The following is a 19,216-nucleotide window of genomic DNA, read 5'->3' as shown; positions in this document are numbered from 1 at the left end:
TCATTTTAGCTCAATCAAAACAAAACACCATTAGCTAAACCTTTTCAGGAGTGTATGCTGATGATTCTTGGGACCATATTTTATTAGAATAAAGTTAGATCTTCCCTAGGAGGGGTAGAGAAGAGTGGAGGAAAGAAGGAAAAGAAACCAGGAGCTTTTCTCTGCTGATCTTTTTGTTAATTCTTTGCTTGGATACATAGCAAGCCACAAAATGTTTATTTATACAACAAAAATGGAATATTTAATTGCTCAGAGTGCCTACTAGTGATATTATCAGAGAATACTGATTTTAGCATTCCAGGATTTTCTGAACAAGTCAATGTACATTTATATGTCTTCATGATCTTTTAGGCTTCCCTATGGAACTTCTCAAACTATATCTTTCCATGACAAAAGGCTGGATCTTTTCCTTTGTGCTCAAATATCAGCCTGAACCCAACCCAAGCCCCTTAGCCATTTAAACTGTAATGTTACCACTAACAATAATAAACAAACTAGGGACACTTCCGTTTAAGTGACTGAATTAATTTAGTTGACAATAGAGGTACACATGAGCCCACTTTCCTAGATCCCTTAATCTAAATTAATCTAAATTAGGGATCCCAATCTAAAATTTAAGAATTTAAGAAATGGGAAGGGCTTCAGAGTTCATCTAATTGAGCCCTCTTATTTTTAAAGATAAGGACAATGAAGTACAGAGAAGTCAACTGGCTTGTCCAAGGTAATTCAGTCATTCAACAAACATTTATCTAGTAGAATGTAAGTTCCTTGAGAGCCAGATTGTTTGCTTTTGTGTCTTCATGCCCACAATATCTAGCACCATGCTTTACAAATAGCAAGTGTTTAATAAATGCTTGTTGAATGATGGAATAAATGAAAGTCATTAGTAGCTGAGCCAAGACTGGAAGCCAGGTATCCTGACTCTCACTCTAGTAGTCTTTCCTCAAGGCCATATTTCCTAGTTCTGTGCATGCAGTAGGTATTCAAGTATGCCTAAACACATGAGACTTCAGGTAGGCTATAGGGGTACATGGTCTTACCATGAGCTAGTTTTGAATTAATTGTTATGAGGTTACACATGTATATTTCTCTGTAAACTTAGCTGTGGCCGAATCCAGGGCCAAGATCTAAGTCCACACCTCCTTGTGTTCACACCTCCTTCTACCCCATAGCCTGCTACTGTAACACCATTCAGTAGAAACATGGGAAGAAGATGGAAGACAACTGCAATTTTGCTTAATCCAGAGACAGTCTATCTCTCATCCTACTCTTGCTTCTGATCCCACAACCTTTATGGGGACTTTACTTTCCCACAAAACCAAATAACATTGCAAACTTTGAACCTTCTCTCCCTTCTTGCCTTAGGAGTTAATCTGGTTCAATCATAGTCTCCGCCAAACTAATATCTTTGGGGACCCTGAAGTTATTTGTTCAAGTTTGTTCTCTATTGTACTAAAATGATTCATTAATATCACCCACCCCAAAAAGTGGATCAGTGGGGGTGGTTTATTTCATGTCCTAGTGACTCAGATTTCACACCAGCATCATTTCCCTAACACAGACCTGATCTTTAGGAAGCATGGGTGGATGACATTTGCAAGCAGACAGAAGACAAGTTACTAAACTTCTCTGTGATTTATGGGACCCTTCAGTAAAGCTCCACTGCATCACGTTGGAAAGAGCACAACAGTAATTCTTGGGTGAAATTTGCTCTAAAAAAGAAAAATCAAACAATATTATGTTTCTACCACTTCTCCAAGAAAATTATTGTATCACATGCTTTCTTTAGCCTCAAAATTCACCTAGAACTTGTTCAAGATAGAAAATCCTGGCTCTGAGAGGAAAGGGGGAAATAGTTTTCTTTAGGGGCAGTTAGATGATGCCATAGATAGAGCACTGCGCCCGGAGTCAGGAAGACCTGAGTTAAAACCTAACCTCAGACACTTGTTATCTGTGTGACCCTGGGCAAGTCACTTAACCTCTGTCTGCCTCCATTTCATATACTGTAAAATGGGGATAATAATAGCACTTACCTTCTAGGGTTCTTGTGAGGATCAAATGAGATAATATTCGTAAAGTGCTTAGGATAGTACCTGGCACTTCATTAATATTTGTTTCTTTCCTTCCTTTCTCTGCCCTCTTCTTTCTTGAGAAAGGATGGACAAGAATAACCTTCAGACCTAGGGATCTCCTATGGAGAGCAAGTCAGCAGTAGATCCATCCATTCTCCCTTGGCCTTCTCTGTCCACAGAGATTGTCTAAGGATATTTCCATTAGAATGGGTTGCAATTTGGAGTGTTAGCATTTTCAGGTTATTCATTTGGTGAAACCATGGTGGGTTCTGCCCTCTACTATTAGCCCAGCAAGGAGCTAGGTTGATAACCTTCTGGCTACTGGAGGTGAGCTGTTGTTCTCTAACATTCTTTACTTTATGCAGTAGGTGCAAACAAGACTCAAGGCGTAAGTTAGATTGGAGAAGGGAAAAAAAAAAACCCTTGTCCATTATTCCTAAATACTAAAATGTCTACTTCTGTGTCTCCATGCTCTGGGCCATATCCCCTTTCCAGTATTATGACTTGTAGGTAGACAGTGGACAGATATCTTAGCAGTTCTTTCTTTCCCTTCTGTTATTTGCCTCTTTCACCTTAAGTCTGGCTACAGCAGATCAATAAACGGTGGCAGCATGAGCAATTTGCCCAGATTTACCCCAAAAGAGGGGATAGAGGTATAAGTGCATAGTTTACAATCTTAGCAGGCATTAGAAAGTACCCTTTTGGTACTGGGTTGTCTAAGTTTTCATTTCATGCAGGCTTACTCAATCACAAATCAGTTTCCTTCTCAGTCTGGTGGGGGTAGAGCCCACAAACCCCAAACTTGTAAAAGCTATATCCCATAGAATACCCTAGATCCTGGTAAAATATGGCAATTCAGAAAAATTGCAAAACTCTAAGTGACATTAAGTCATTATTTATTCTAGTTCTCTGTCTTCAAGCAAGATGACAAATAGAGTACACTTGAGATCCTGGTTTTTTTTATGGTGTTCAGAGCCTTCCTGAATAGCTTATTCTAGCATCTAATAACCACAATATCTCCAACAGTACCAGAAAAGACACCAACCACTAGGTTTGACTCTAACCCAGGTGTTGTCTGTACACACCTGGTCTGTCAGTGGCCAGGACTTTTCTCCCACCAGCTTTTGGGAAATTCCAGCCAGAATAGATATGGGGACTCCAAGGACAGTGCATCAGGTTGAGTCTTTAATGTTTCCTATAGAGAAAGATACATTTGGATGAAGGTGGCCATCAGGGAAGAGCTCTCAGCAAATACAAGCTATCTAACCTCAAGATCTATGAGGGCTTTCCTCTCTTGCTACTCATGCTGGCTGGGGGCTTTGGATAATGCCAGAAGTTTAAAAAAAGAGAGATCCTGCCATGGGCCTTGCTCATTTTTTCTTTTTTCTTTCTTAATCTCTAATGCTCTTTTATATGGTTCCTAAGGTCAAAGTTGTCTCAATCACCTGTAAGGATAGAGAGCGACAATCAGACAGGAGAATCTGGCAATGACTCTTGCTGTCTTGTCTTATGCTTCCTACAGTTTGGGTTAGTGCAAGGTTCTCAGAAGAAAGACTCTCCTATCCCTCTCCTGACCTTAACCTTGATGAACCATGAGGCAAGGGAGGAAATGTCAATGATGTGCTCAATTTTTTTTTTAATTGTAAAAGTGAGTCTATGTTTCATAAACATAAAATTAATATTAAAAAATAAAAATTAATAAAAAACTTGAACTGGAGAAGACCCTGGAATTCTGAGTATTTAGAGGGATAGGATACCGTGATAATAAAAAAAAAACCCAGCAGAAGTCCTAGACTTAGTTTACAGAATGAGTCCAAATGTGTTAGGAAGCTCTAACGGGACTCACAGGGATCCCAGGAATTTGTTCAATATGTAGTGACCTCTCTAGAAGAGAGTAATGATAAATATATTTAAAGGTGGTGCTAATGTCCATTTAAAGAGGATGTATGTTATATTTTTCTTAGCCACTCACCCCCACCCATATCCCCAGCCCTGCCTCCACATCCCTTTGAGGGATACAGTTGAAATAAGACATGACCAGTTACAGAACAGTTTGCTTTTCTGGAGGAGACATACCTAGCTACTCTTCGCTCATCACAATGGACAGCTACATTAGGTGCAATACTCACGTTCCCATACATTTGAGGTTGTTTTTTTAAGAGCTTAGGATCCTATCTGTTTCCATTTTTTGTTGGATCACGATTCCTCCTGTGCTTCTGTAGCCTTGTTTACATTGTCCCACTGTGCACGATTGAGAAATAGGGGCAGGGTTCTTTGCAGTGCATTTGTAGGAATTGCTCTAGAGAGTTTCTGGTTTTTACTACAGGGTAGTTTATGTACTGAACAGATACCCTTAGTAGAGTTTGCAGTGTTCCAGGGTATTTTAGTTAGCAATAGCATAGGATTTGTAGCTTGGGAGGATGGAGAGTATTTTTTCTTGGTAGAGAGGTATTACAGTATCTCACCAGGTGTTTTGTCCCACTTAAAACACTGTAAAACATGTCAGCTACCATTATGAATTCTACTGGGATGTGAGAAGGATTTGCAGTGTATGGAATCTGTTGTATCTTGGTGGGTACCATCTGGAGTTTTCGGTGACCCAGTGGTCACTTTATATGTGGAAGTGGGTTGTCTAGAACAATGTCAGATGCAGATTTTGCAGTGTACTGCTGAGTGGATTCTAGTGCTCTTGCACAGGATTTGCAGTATATTGGATTTGTTGTGTCCTGCTGCTCAGTGTATGATATTGTTTCTTGGGCAATCCATGCAGTGTATAGAGATTCGAGGTGTCCTCCTAGGTAAGCAAGAGTTTGCAGTGCCTTGCTAGGCAGTGATTGGAATTTACATCACTCCCCTGGGAAGTGCATGGGGATTTACAATATCCTGTGGGCAAATCCCTTACTCTACTCGAGGGGGGGACACTGCTTCCTGCAAATCCCATATGCTACCTACGTACAGAAATTTCTGGGTCCTTCTGGGTCAAAGTGTGTGGCACTTACTGATTTTGCTGTGCCCTATACTAGATGTGGGGGATGGGCTGAGGGGAAAGAAACTGCCGTCCTAGTCCCTGGCCCTGGTAAAATGCATCCAGCTCAGCACAAACCAGGAGCCGGAATTAAGCTGGCCTCTGCATGGATCAGCAGAAAATATTCCCTGTCGGCGCTGTCCAGCAGCACAGAGCTCAAGGCTGCTTGCTATCCCTTTGGCCACCCTTCCTCGGAAGCCTGGTGTCAGAGGAGGGCTGCCTCTGTCCTCAGGTACGCTAACACTTCCCTATATCATTTTAAAAGCCTCCGCCTGGGCTGGGTTCCCAGAGCAACCTCTCAGTTCCAAATACCAGTAGAAAGCTTTCCCGCCGGTCATGCCAATACCATGACAGTATGAGAGTCCTCCCTGTGTCTCCCCTTCTCCCTTTCCTGTGCCCCTCCCCAGCAGGACAGCTGCTCGCCTTGGTTTAGTTGAGGCCAAGTAGGCACCCTTTCTTCCCCCAAGAGCTGTAATTTGATGACTTTTCAGGAACACCCAGGAAGGGGGCGGGGATCGGGATGGTGCTGGAGTTGGTGGGGGGAGGGGCAATAATCTAGACACTAAAGAGCCAGAAACCAACCATCTCAGCGAAGTGCTGTCGGTCTCTCCCATGTTTACATGAATGGGGTAAATTTCTTTGAATTGGATTTTCCTTTGGAATCCATTGTGCATGATCCTTCCTCATCTCCTGCATTTGAACCCCATAATGGCCAGGGATTTCCCTGGGCATTGGTGAGAAAACATAGTATAGTGAGAAAAGCACTCACCTTATTCATTCAATAAACATTAAGCACCTACTATGTGCCAGGCACTGTACAAAGGGCTGGGGATGTGAAGAAAGGCAAAAAACCAACCAAACAAAAAACAAAACAAAACAGTCCCTGATCTTGAGAACCTCATTCAAAATGGGGGACACAACATGCAAACAACTATGTACAAAAAAGCTACAGTGTTAGAAGACCTGGTGTATGTCCTGGTTTTTGCCACTTATGAGCTGGGCGACTAAGCAACCTCTCTGAGCTCTTTATCCCCCCAGAGGAATTGACATGCTATAGTGGAAAATTTAGAGTCAGAGGACCTGGATTTGAGTCTTGGATTTGCCACTTAGTAACTGTGTGACCTTGGGCAAGTCACTTGCTATCTCTGAGCTTCATCTTCCCCAGGTATGAAATGAGGATGAGAATACTAGCATCACTTCGGCCATAGGGTTGATTTGAGGATCCAGTGAAGTAATGCATGTAAACTGCTTTGTAAATTGTAAAGTATGATACAAATGAGTTAGTATCCATATAAATTAGGGATAATAAACTTTATATACCTACCTCCAAGAGTTATTGTGAGGAGCAAATGAGATAATGGATGTAAAGTGTCATCCAGATGTTGCCTCTTACCATTATTGTTATTTAGAGTGAAGCATTTCAAACCGGATGTAATACCTTCTGGGGTCCATCTGAACCTGATGGATTAACATTAATAAGGTGCTCACTATCAAACTAGTTGTCACATCATCTCTATTAGGAAGGAGGTCTTCCTCTATTGAGGATATATAGGAAGTTCCTAAGTCAATATGGCTGTAGGCCAGGACTATTAGCATTCATTCAACAAATTTTTATTAATGCTGCTATGTGTAATGTGTAACATTAGGTGCTTTGGGAGGTACAAGGAGATATGACACAGTTCTTGTCCTTAAGGAGTGTCTTCTCTTCACATCCTTTCTTGTGTTATGGCCAAACCAAAGTGTTCCCAATTTCCTGATCTTATCCTTTCCTTTCAGCCTTTTGTAGATTCTTCCACAGGACTAGAATGGTCTCACCTGACATTTCTCCCTACGTGCAGTGTTCTCTGATCTCCCCAGTTGTAAATAATGTTAATTATTTCCCTCTGCCCCTTTCCCGAGACACATACATTGCTGGATCTCAATACTGATCCCTATCGAAGCTTGAACCTGCTTCATTTTTCTGACCTGGCCCAGTTTACTCTTCCTTTGGCCATTTGGTAGCCCTTGACTTACAGGTGATCAACATATTTACACCAGACTTACTCTAGACAGTTGATCATCTTTAGTCTTATTGTAGCTAGGAACTATGGATCTAAGGCAGTCCACCAGCCTCTGCCTTCCCTAGTAGCAGAATTACAGGTACGTATTACAGGTGTGTGCCTGGTTAGTAATCGCTCCCTTCTCAAACCTCTCATACACTTATCACCTTATAGAGTGTATCATAGTTTTTGTGTATTTATATATTGTGTATTTGTACATAGCACACGTGTGTACTTAAGTCTCCCAAGGGCATTTTATTTTACCTTTTTCCCCAGCACAATGAATGCTTTGCACATAGTAAATGATTAATAAATGTTTGTGGAATTGAATTGAACTCCAGTACAATAAGAGACATGACACATATACAGATAAATATAATATAAATTGGAATATAAAAAGTGCATAGGAGGTGCTTAAAGACTGTGGGAATACATGAGGAAGAAATGACTTCCAACTATGGGGAGAAGAATCAGGGTAGATTTGATGGAAGAGGTGGTATTTAAATGTCCAAGCCTTCTAATGAATAGTTGGTGAACTGGACACAGGGTAAGAGATTTAGAATAAGAAGGGCCCTTAGAAGTCACCTCGTCCAGGGCTTCTTCAACTTTTTCCACTTGTCCCCTTTTCTGTTTAGGCAGTGTTTGTTGGCCATTGTGTGGCCTGAGGTACTGTGTGCAGTGTAAAGTGCACATGCTTTGTGTTCAGAACCAAGGCTGCAGTGAAATTGTGCATGCACTGCCTGAAACACCTCGGATTCATTATGTGTTTGATTTTTAATTAATTTTTGGTCATCGTGCTTTCGGAAATCTCTTACTGTTGCCAAACTTTTCGTGACCCTACATTGGGTTGTGACCCACAGTTTAAGAAGCACTGCCAACCTTTTTATTTTAAAGAAGAAACAGAGGCACAAAGGTGAAATGTCATGGCCAAGGTCACACAAGCACTAGGTGATAGAGCCAGGATTTGAACCTGATGTCCTCTGATGTAGCAATTTTTTCCTCCTTGCATCTTAGTGCCTCAACCTTCCCATTCTACAGATGAGGTTAAAAAAAGAGGTTAAAAAGAGGTTAAAGGACTTGCCCAAGGTCACAGAGGTTGTAAATGGCAGTGCTAGAGTTCTCTGATTTTAGATCCCACATTTTTTCCCTCTTATACCGTGGTTTATATAATTGATACTTAGAGAGGTTAAATGCTCATAACCACACAACTAGTAAGTATCAGGGGCAGGATTTGAACGTAGTTCTTGCCTGATGGCCAGTCAAGGACAATTTCCACTGCACTACACTGCTCTTAAGCTGGCTCTTGAAGGATGGGTAGATAGAAGTAGGGAGAAGGAGAAGGCAGGGTTATTGCAAAACTCCCAAGTTTTTTTTTTTTTTTTTAGTATTTCTCCTTTTCTTCTTCCTTCTCCATCTTATATTCTTTTACTCTCTTGACATAAACATTTGGATATTTCTCTGTACCTCTTTAGCTTATTTTTTTCTCTTGGAGTACTTTTCCATTCTTTTATGGAACTTCATTTTCCCTAATAAACCAGAGATGAGGGTGCAGTGGAGAGAGGCAATAAGCAGTTATATAGCACCTACTATGTGCCAGGCACTGAGATAAGCTCTTTACAAAAATCTCATTTGATCCTCATAACAACTCTGTGAAGTATATGCTATTATAATTCCCATTTTACAGTTGAGGAAACTGAGGCACCTCTTCCTCTAGCAGGGACAGCATGAAGAGCTATGTAATAGGCTTGAGGATCTTCCCACAGAGAGTAGAGCTGGGCTCTGAGGACCAAATAATTTCCTGATGATTATGATGATGATGATGATAATGATAATGATGATGGTGAGGTGAGGATCTATAGATTTTGGTAAGAGAAGACGTTCAGTACTCTTCGCATTGCGAAAAAAATAAGTCCCAGGGGTATGAGGTGGGCAGATGTTGATCTGACATGAACAATTTGACAATATACTATCTTCTTAGGGAATATATCAGGTTGATAATGGAGAATCTCCAGAGATTGTTTAAACCTCAAGACTAATGGCCACTTCTAGTGATTCATATGGGGGCAAATGATACCACCAGAGGGAAGCTAGAAAGCATCTCTAGGAATTAGGAACTGGACAAGAAACTGAAGACCTTAAGAACACAAGCAATGTTTTCCATCTCTGTGACTGATAGAAGGAAGGGGATTTAGCAGAGAAATTTATATGGGGCAAATGATTAGCTTGTTAAAGAAGATGGCGACAGAGAATGGGATTTGGATTTCTCATCCTGGTCTTAGGGAACAAAAATAATGGGCTTTTAGACAGGGATAGAGTCCATCTAATGAGGGCTGAAATGTATATATTTTCCTGGAGACTTACAGATCTGGTGGAAAGGATCTTTATTTTAAAAATAGAACAGAATGGAATGGAAGAGGAAGGGAAAAAATGAAGGCATATATCTGCTAAGTCCGATATCTCTAAGAGTTGTAGGCATGATATGTTGTTGTTGTTCAGTCATTTTTTAGTCATGTCCAACTCTTCATGACCCCATTTGGGGTTTTCTTGGCAAAGATACTGGAGTGATTTCCTTCTCCAGTTCATTTGATGAGGAAACTGAGGAAAACAGGGGTTAGTGACTTGCTCAAGGTCACATAGCTAGTAAGAGTCTGAGGCCAGATTTGAACTCAGGAAGAGGAGTCTTCTTGACTGCAGTCCCAGTGCTCTATCCACTGTGCCACCTCCCTACCCAGGCATGATATAGGAAGAAGACATTTAGAGGCCTAATAATTCATGGGAGAAAAAGTCCAAGAAGATTATCAGTAATAATACATCCTTAACTGCCTATCCATGAAACATAGAACATAGTTCATAAATAAAATGAACCAGAGATCTTAATACAAGGAGATAAAATTAGGTATGACTGAAACATGGTGGAATGTGACTCATGATGAGAGCAGGACAATGTCAAGTTATAAATTACTCAAAGGGAACAGATTAGTTAACAGGGTGGTGAAGTATCATCATATAGCCAAAAAGTCAAAACCAAATCAAAAAACCTATCTCTCATCAGGAACTCTACAAATTGTGGCATAATAAAGGGCGTTGAGGTTAGCCTCTGTGGAAGGAAGAAAAAAATTGATATTGTTTTGGGACTGTATTACAGAATGGCTTGTCAGGAAGATGGAACTAAATGATGAGTTTCAGAAATAAATCCCAAAGATAGTAGTAGTGATGGAGGACATCTACTGGACAGTCTCTCCCAAGTGAAAGCATAGCAGCTTATAAATTCTTGCTTTGGTTTGGTGATGATTTCAGTCTTTGAGGAAGTGATAGAGAAAATAAAATTCTAAGCACATGAATGAGATGATTCTGATGAGGAAGAAAGAGGAGGATTGTTCAGAGAGGCCCATTGTGGCCACAATGGTGGAACTCAGTGACTAATGATGTCAAAGACATGTTGAAAAGATGGAAATGAGGTCGGATAATTGAGGTTGAATATAAAAGAGTAGCCCTGCCCTTTAAGAATATTGTCAGGTATGTCTGAGGCATGCATTAGATAATAGGGACAATGAAAAAGTTGTGGTTTCTTAAATAGCTACATTGGGAGCAACAGGAAGATGAAGAAGAGATAAGACCACTGTTCAGGTTGAGAAGACTCAATGGATATATGATAATGGATGGTGCTGAGAATGCAGACCTACTCAACTTATATCGTGCTTCTGTTTTCTCTACCAAGAATAACGATCTTCAGACTAGGAAATAGAAAAAAAATTATAAAGCGTTAAAAACCAAGATAAATGAGGAGATGTTAAGAGAACACTTACCTGGACCCAATTAATTCATCACCAGAGCTAGATGAAGTATAACCCAGTAGAAGGAAGGAAGCAAACATTTATTAAGGGCCTACTATGTGTCAGAAACTGTGTTAAACATATTACACATATTACCTCATTTGATCCTCACAACAACCCTGGAATGTAGGTCTTATTATTATCCTTGTTTTATATTTGAGGAAATAGAGATAGATGGAGATTAAGTAGCTTGCATAGGGTCACATAGCTGGTTAAATATCTGAGGTTGAATTTGAACTCAGATCTTCCTGGTTCGAGGTCTATTCACTATGCCACCCAGAGGCCTTGCAAGGGTTTGAAAGAATAGGTCAATATAATTGCCATGTCATTAACAATCACCTTTGAAAAATTGTGGTGGGTGGGAGATATACCACAGTACTAGGAATGAACCAACTCCTAGATTTTCAGAAGAGACGTAGGAACATAAACTTAGAGGTGAATGTGAAAGGCCGTTGAATCCAAATCCTTCTTTTTACATGTGAAGAAACTGAAAAAAGGTAACGAGGTAGATTCTTCAAACCGTATACTATTGACATTAGATTCCTATAAAAATTTCCAAAGAGAAAGTTTGTGAATAGTTGAAAAGGAATCACTAGGAGCCCACTTGAATTCATCAAGAAAATATTATGCAAGACCAAACTCTTTTGCTTTTTTGACAACACAGTTTGATTAGACTGGCACATATAGTAAAGTCTCTCACAGCATCCCTGCGGAAAAGAGGGAGTGCTATAGGTTGGATAATATGGTAGATTCAGAACTAGCAGAACAATCAGTTCAATTCACCAAACATCTGTTAAGAAGATGAAAGAAGTGATGATAAATTAATTGACATTTGGCTCCAAGTCTGTGATTCTTTTAGTTCAGAGGTATCAAATATTTGGCCCATGGCTGCCTACTACAGTCCTGAGAGCAGCCCCAATCAGATTAAAATGTAATTGGGAAATTTTTAATAAAAAATGCAAATATAACAGGGCATAGATAAATTTTAAAACTAGACCAATTTGTGGTCTACAGAGAACTTTGTGCATAGATTAGCGGCCCCATTTCTATCTGCATGTCACACCACTGCTTTAGATGAATGCTGATGTGCTATAGGACACTGTCCCTGACTGTCTTCTGTTCAGCTTTTTTTTTTTTTCTGGTGAGGTAATTGGGGTTAAGTGACTTGCCCAGGGTCACACAGCTAGTAGGTATCAAATGGCTGAAGCCGGATTTGAACTCAGGTCCTCCTGACTCCAGGGCCGGTGCTCTATCCACTTTGCCACCTAGCTGCCCCCTGTTCAACTTTTAAAAAATGACTTAGATGAAATCATATATAACATTTGACATTTGTGTAGTGCTTTAAAGTTCACAAAGGACTTTAGAGACATGATCTTATTTGAGTCTCACAATAGCTCTGTGAGATAGGTACTACAGATATCATAGTTTGGTCAAGGGGAAAGAGTATTGGATTTTGAGTCAAAAAACCTGGATTCAAATCTTGGCACTTATTACCTGTGTGATTTTGGACAAGTCACTTAACCTCTCTGGGCCTCAGTTTCCTCATCTCTATGATGAGGGAGGTGGATTAGATGAGCTCTGTCCTTTTCAGCTCTGAATCTATGATGCTGTTATTCCTATTTGACAGATTGAGAAATCAAGGCGTAGAGGAAGTTAAATAACCTGTCCTTGGTCTTGTGACTAATAAGTGCCAATAGAGGAATTTGAACTCAAATCCAGAATTCTATTCCCTGTGCAGCACTGCCATGCATATCAAATTTATAGATGACATGAAACTGGGAGAGACAGCTAGTGTGTTAGATGTTATGATCAGAATCCAAAACATCTTAACAAGCAAGAATTATGGACTGGGTCTAATAATACAAAATTTCATAGTATTAAATTTTAACTCCTACACTTAGGCTAAAGAAAAAATCAGTATACAAGTACATACAGAATTGGGAAGATGTGGCCAGACGATGGTTCATATCAAAAAGACCTGAGGGAACAGTGAATTCAATAAGAAGCTTTGAAAACTCCTAAAGGCCCAAAGTCGTAATTTTCTCTTGTAAGCCAGGGCACCATATCACAAGTACGGAGAACATTCTGGTACCAGCCTAGTGATGGAAATCCTCAAACAGTTGCTGAGGGTATATGTCTTGATTGAAAAGTTTAGTGGAATAATGGAAGTTTCTTTTTTAGGAACTAGAAAATATGTATGGCTGGAATGTGAATTATTAAGGAAAATGTTCAGGTACAAGCGATGATAAAAGAAGAAAGATGAATGAGTTGCCCAGAGCTATTGGTCAGACATAAGAGGGCTGAATTACACTGAGGGGAGGATGAAGTATTGTCTGTGTCAAACTTTCCAATGGTCAGAGCTGTGTCAAAGTGGAATGGGCTGCTTTGGAAGTAGAAAATTCTTTCTTTGAAGATTTTCAATCAGGGCTAGATGACCACTTGTCTGGGATGTTGTAAAAAGCAGTTTCTTTTTGGATACAATTTGGGTACAATTTTGGGTACAATTTGAGTATAATTTAGGATCACAATTAAGTGATCTCTATGGCCCCTTCCAATTCTGATATTCCGAGATTCTGAGGCTAGAGGTGGACATATGTTGTCCTGATTTCTAAAAAAGGAAATTAGTTTGTTTATTTTTATTTGTTCATTTTTTGGTGGAAAGATCACTGGATTTGGAGTCAGAAGATGAGGGTTCAAATACCAGCTTGGCTCCTTACTACCTATGTGATCTTGGTTATATTAGTCAGTCAATAAATGTTAAAAAAGCACCTACTGTGTGCCAGGTACTGTACTAAATGCTAGAGATACAAATATGAAAAAAATAGACAGCCCCTGCCCTCAAGAATCTAATGGCGAAAGATAAAATAAAAAAGGAAGCTGAAAAGGGGTAGGGGTGGGGATAGGGAAGAAATTATCCAATGTGGGGGCATGATGGAGAAGTCAGAAAAGCCTCAAAGTAGTGCTGCCAGGTGGTAAATTAAGAAATGTCTGTCCTGACCACCCTGCTTAAATGGAAGTGTTGGAATTCAAGGCTCTGCCTTTAATCAGAGGGGCAGAGGGTAGTGACTGATGATGTCTAACTACCAAGGCTGATTCATTCTTGCACGATGATGAGATTTCCCAGTATAACTAGACTTTTTTGGACAATCAGCCTGGAATGCTGTGGTTAGAAAAGAGGGTCTTGTAGGCTGCTCCCATGGTCCTTCAAACCCTAGGCTGGAGAGCTTGACTTAATTCCTGCTGAAAATTTAACCATACATATGACACAGTTTAAAAAAAACCCCACCTAATTAAAAACTTCATATTATCTTAGGCTGAATGAATGGAGACATTATGTCCAGAATGGAGGGAGTTCTAAACCTGCTGTGTTCTGCCCTGACCAAATCACACTTAAAATATTGTGTTCAATTCTTGATATCATATTTTAGGAATGACCTTGACAAACTGGAACATGTCCACAGGATATTTAACCTAGATAAAAGAAGACCTGGGAAGGAGGGATAGGACATGATGGTTATCTTCAAAATAGAAGTGCTACCATGTTGGGGAAGGATTCAACTTTTTCTGCTTGTTTACAGAGGCAGAACTAGGAACAATAGGGAGAAGTTACAGGCGGGCCAGGTGTCACAGTGGATAGAGCACTGGGCCTGGAGTCACAAAGACCTGAGTTCAAATCCAGCCTCATACACTTACCAGCTGTGTGACCCTGGGGATGTTGCTTTACCCTACCCTGTTTGCCTCAGTTTCCTCATCTGTAAAATAAGCTGGAGAAGGAAATGGCAAACCACTCCAGTATCTTTGCCAAGAAAATCCCAAATGGGGTCACAAGGAGTCAGATGTGACTGAACAAAAACAAAAATGAGGAAAAACCTCAAAAAAAAAATTAAAACTGTCAAAGTGGGATGAATAGGTTGCCTCATAAGGCAGTAAGTTCCCCTTCACTGTGAGAGGTAGCATGGTTTAATGGGTAGATCCCTGGGCTTGTCAGGAAGGTCTGGGTTCTAATCTAACCTCAGACATTTTCTAGCTGTGTGACTTTGGGTAAGTTACCTAACAGAACTTCAGTTTCCTCATCTGTAAAACAGGAGTACTAACAGCATCTACCTCTTGACATTTTTGTAGGGATTAAGCAAGACTTTTTTTGTAAAATGCTTTGCAAACCTTGGTGCATAATATTATTATTATCATTAATCATTATCACTGAAGACCTTTAAGCAGAGCCTGGATGACTATTTCTTGGGAGTGTTTCAGAGGGAATTCCTGTGTAATTTGAGCTACATGACCTGTGAGCTCCAGTCCCACTTGGAGAGGACAAAATTCTATGACTCCTTCCTCCCTCTTACTCCCATTATCCAATCAATCATTAAGCCTTGTCATTTCTGCCTCTGCAAGGTCCCTCTCATCCATTCTTTGTCTCCATGTCCACTCTAGGTGTGGTAGAAAGGAGGTTTAGTGGGAAACACACTGCATCTGGAGTCTGAAAACCTAGATTTGAGATCTAGCTCTTTCCCTTATTAACTGTAAGACCTTGGTTAATTAAGTCAACCTGTCTCAGCCTTCATTTCCTCATCTGTACAGATGAGTATAATAATACTTTTACCGCTTCTGCTCACAAAATTGCTACAAAGATCAAATAAAATTATTTATATGGAATGCTTTGCAGCCGTAAAATAAAATGTAAATATATTTTAAAAAGTCATTATTATTTTTACCTTGGGCTTTCACTAGCAGATGTGCTCTTGGAGGGGACATGCTGACATAATAACAACAGTAAGAATAATAGTAGCTAACATTTATACAGCATCTGAGGTTTATAAAGCACTTTACATATATTATCTCATTCAATCCTCACAACAACAGTAACCTGTGAGGTAGGTGCTATTATGATCCCCATTTTACAGATGAGGAGACTGAGTCTGAGAGAGGTAAAGGAACTCTCCTTTACTGCCTCTCACCTAAATTATTATAATAGCCTTCCAATTGGTCTCACTGACTTTCGTTTCTTCCCTTTCCCCTTTATTTAAGTCTCAATTACCTGGTTAATTTTCCTAAAACATAACTCCCATCATGCCAACCTCTTTTTGAATGCCTTTCAATGGCTCCCTATTTTCTATGAAATAGAACCCATTCTCTTCAGCCTGGCAATAAGGGCTCCTTATAACTTGGCTCCAACCTATGTCTCTAATGATATGTCCAATGACTTCTAAGACTCCAACATCTGTACCTTTGATCATGCTATCTCTCCCCTTTATCCCACTTCCTCAATTTTTCCTATATCATTCCCATCCATTATTTAGGCTCAGCTTAAATTCCACCTCCTCCATGAAACTTTAGCTATTCCCCTGACCTTCAGTAGAAAGTAAGTGCTCCCGCCTCTTCTGAGTTTCCATAGCACTTAGTGGTTCTCTTTACTGTGCTTTCAGATTCTATTTCCACCTTAAAATTATTGGTGTATGTGTCATCTCTCTACTAGACTGTAAGCCCCATGAGGACAGGAATCAGGTCTTACTCTTCTTTGTATCTCCCACAGGCCTTAGTATACAGTCTGGTCCTGGGTTGGGTGTTCAATAAACATTTCAATGAATGTAAGAGTGAAGTGACAGTAGATTCTTGCCCCTTGTCAGAGACTTCTTCAAGGTACCTGGCCTTTGTTCCCAATTTTTATCCCCAATAAGAAAATTAAACCTCGCAGTCTATGTCTCTGATACTTACTAGTTGTGTGACCCTATGTCAGTCTCAGTCACTTCACTTGTCTCAGCCCTAGTTTCCTCATCTGTAAAATGGGGAACATCATAGTACCTACCTCACAGAGTTGTTGTGAGGATCAAATGAGATAATATATGTAAAGTGCTTTATAAACCTCAAATGCTATAGAAATGCTAACGATTTTTGTCCTTATTGTTGTTATTACATCAGCATGCCCCTTCAAGACCACATCTGCTAGAGATTATTTATGGTTTCAGAATTGGCAAGGGTCTCAAAGTCATCCAGCCCATCTCCTCACTCCATTCTCTCCTGGTGACATATCTTTCCCGGGGCTGTAGGATACTTACTCATTTTCTAGATATTATAGAAAAAAATTATATAAAAGAATCCTGATCTAGTTCAACTCTCTCATTTTACAGATGAGGAAACTGTGGCAAAGATGGGTTTAATGACTTGTCTAAGGTCACACAGATAATAAATGGTAGAGCAACAATTCAAGCTCAAATTCCCCAATTCTTAAGTCCAATGGGAGAGTTCCTTACATTTTTTTACATTTACACTACAATGTCTCTTAAGAAACTATAAGGGTTTTTTTGGGGGAGTGGTGGATATGAAAGGGAGGAGCTGGTAAGTCATGTCCCCAAACGGATATAATACAAGCTAGAATGTGATTAGAGCAAAGGAAAAATACTCCAGGAATCTAAGGAATAAAACAATACTTTCTGTTGACTTCTCAGAAGCAGTGATACCTGAGCTGGCCCTTGAAGGACTAACTGGATTTCAGTGGACAGAGAGAGAGCCTTTCCTTCAGTTCAGGGGCAGCTGGGCTTACAAGATTTCCAGGGATTTTGTCAAGGGTTACATAAGCTTCCTTAAGCCCAAATCAGAAATCTGGACTTGACACCCAGAAAGTCTGTAGGACTCCAGATCTGGAAGGAACCTTAAAGATGGTCATTTTACATATAAAGGGACTGAGACCCACAGAATGAAAATACTTTACTGAAGGTCAGACAGTTAGGAGCCCAGATTCAAATTCAAATCTTCTGACCCCCAAACCAATGCTCTTTCTCTTATCACATGCAGCCCCTGAATTGCTGACCCAGAATTGCCATCATACATTGTAGATGGTACCTTGGCTTGTGACCTAGGTTAGAGGTCGAGGTTGACCCAACATCACTTGTTAGGATCTTGGGGACCTGTTCTGCGGTCACCATTTATGGAGGTAAGGCTGGAGAAACAAGAAAACAGACATGTGGTCTGTAGTTAGTATGCCTTCTGAAAGCTGCTGGACCCCTGCTTAGGGATCATTAAGTAGATGGGACAAAAGGAATGTCGAGTGTAGAAGGAGGGATATGTCTGTGAATGTTTAACAACCACCTCCCTGGGGGAAAGAAAAAAGTGCCCATGATACACTTTTAAGTTTAATTTGCATTATTAATGTTTTCTACATTACTCCCTTAAATCTAGAAGCTAAATAAAACAATAAATCAAGCCTTGATTTGTAGCTTTGCAAAATGTAAATATCCGTGCTGGGAATTTAACTACCAGCTATGAGATAGAGCCACATTCTGGCTGCCAGTGGTGCAATCACCCTTCAATTGTATCTTGCCATGCATCTGAATTAAATTTGGAAAGGTTAGATGATGACCTCTTCCAATCCATGTCTAATTATTTAAAAGCAACAACAAAAATAACCTCGCTTCAAAGGCTGGGAAGCACATGTATGGAAAGAGTGACTAATTGATTTGAGTGTTTGAGGGCTACGCACTGATCTGGGTCCAGCCTGCTCTAATTGGGGCCCCTTCCTGTGTAGAGGTACGTCTCTAGGGATTCTGTTGTTTTCCATACCATTTTCAGAACATTCAGTTAGGAAGGTAGCCAGCAAATCAGGTAAATGGGATCAGGGCCTATTTTGGATCACTGTCTAGACCTCTTGGGAATTTGGTGTGCCTTGGAAAGGATACTAGACTTGAGTTAGAATCCTAGCTCTGCTATTTATTTGTTTTTTTTTTGTTGGTTTGTTTTTTTGTTTTGTTTTTTGGAGGCAATTGGGGTTTTGCCCAGGGTCACATAGCTAGTATGTGTCTGAGGCAGAAATTGAACTCAGGTCCTTCTGATTTCAGAGCCAGTGCTCTATCTATCCACTGTACTACCTAACTGCCACTCTGCTATTTACTTGTGACCTTGACCAAGCATGTAGTGCTTTGCATATAGTAAGCACTTACTAAATGCTTCATTCATTCATTCATATAAGGGGGTTAAAAGAAATCATATCTGAGGTCCCTTTTAGCTCTAAAACCATCAATTTAGAGGAAGGAAGGGACCTTAGAGACCCTGAAGTCCAATCTTCTCATTTTTCAGATGGGGAAACTGAGGCACAGAGAAGTCATATGACTTGCCTAGGGTCACACAGCTGGTATGTGTCTGATCTGGGATTAGAATGCAGGTCTTGATTCTGAGTTCCTACCTCCATGCCTTGATTTGAAAATAGTCAGACAGTAGTGAATGTACCACTACAAAGGTTTCCATACTACTTCCCTT

General features: G+C 40.1%; 1 protein-coding gene across 8 annotated transcripts in view; it reads left to right on the top strand.

The window, feature by feature from the left end:
• The window catches only part of LOC114030102 (sodium/calcium exchanger 3), a 216,225-nt gene that overhangs the window by 52,718 nt on the left and 144,291 nt on the right, over positions 1 to 19,216 (top strand). The gene's annotated exons all lie outside the window — the stretch shown is intronic.

This window comes from Vombatus ursinus, unplaced genomic scaffold, assembly GCF_900497805.2.
Source record: "Vombatus ursinus unplaced genomic scaffold, bare-nosed wombat genome assembly UNPS02014945.1, whole genome shotgun sequence".
Taxonomy (NCBI): Eukaryota; Metazoa; Chordata; class Mammalia; order Diprotodontia; family Vombatidae; genus Vombatus; species Vombatus ursinus.
This window is presented reverse-complemented; position numbering and strand designations above follow the sequence as displayed.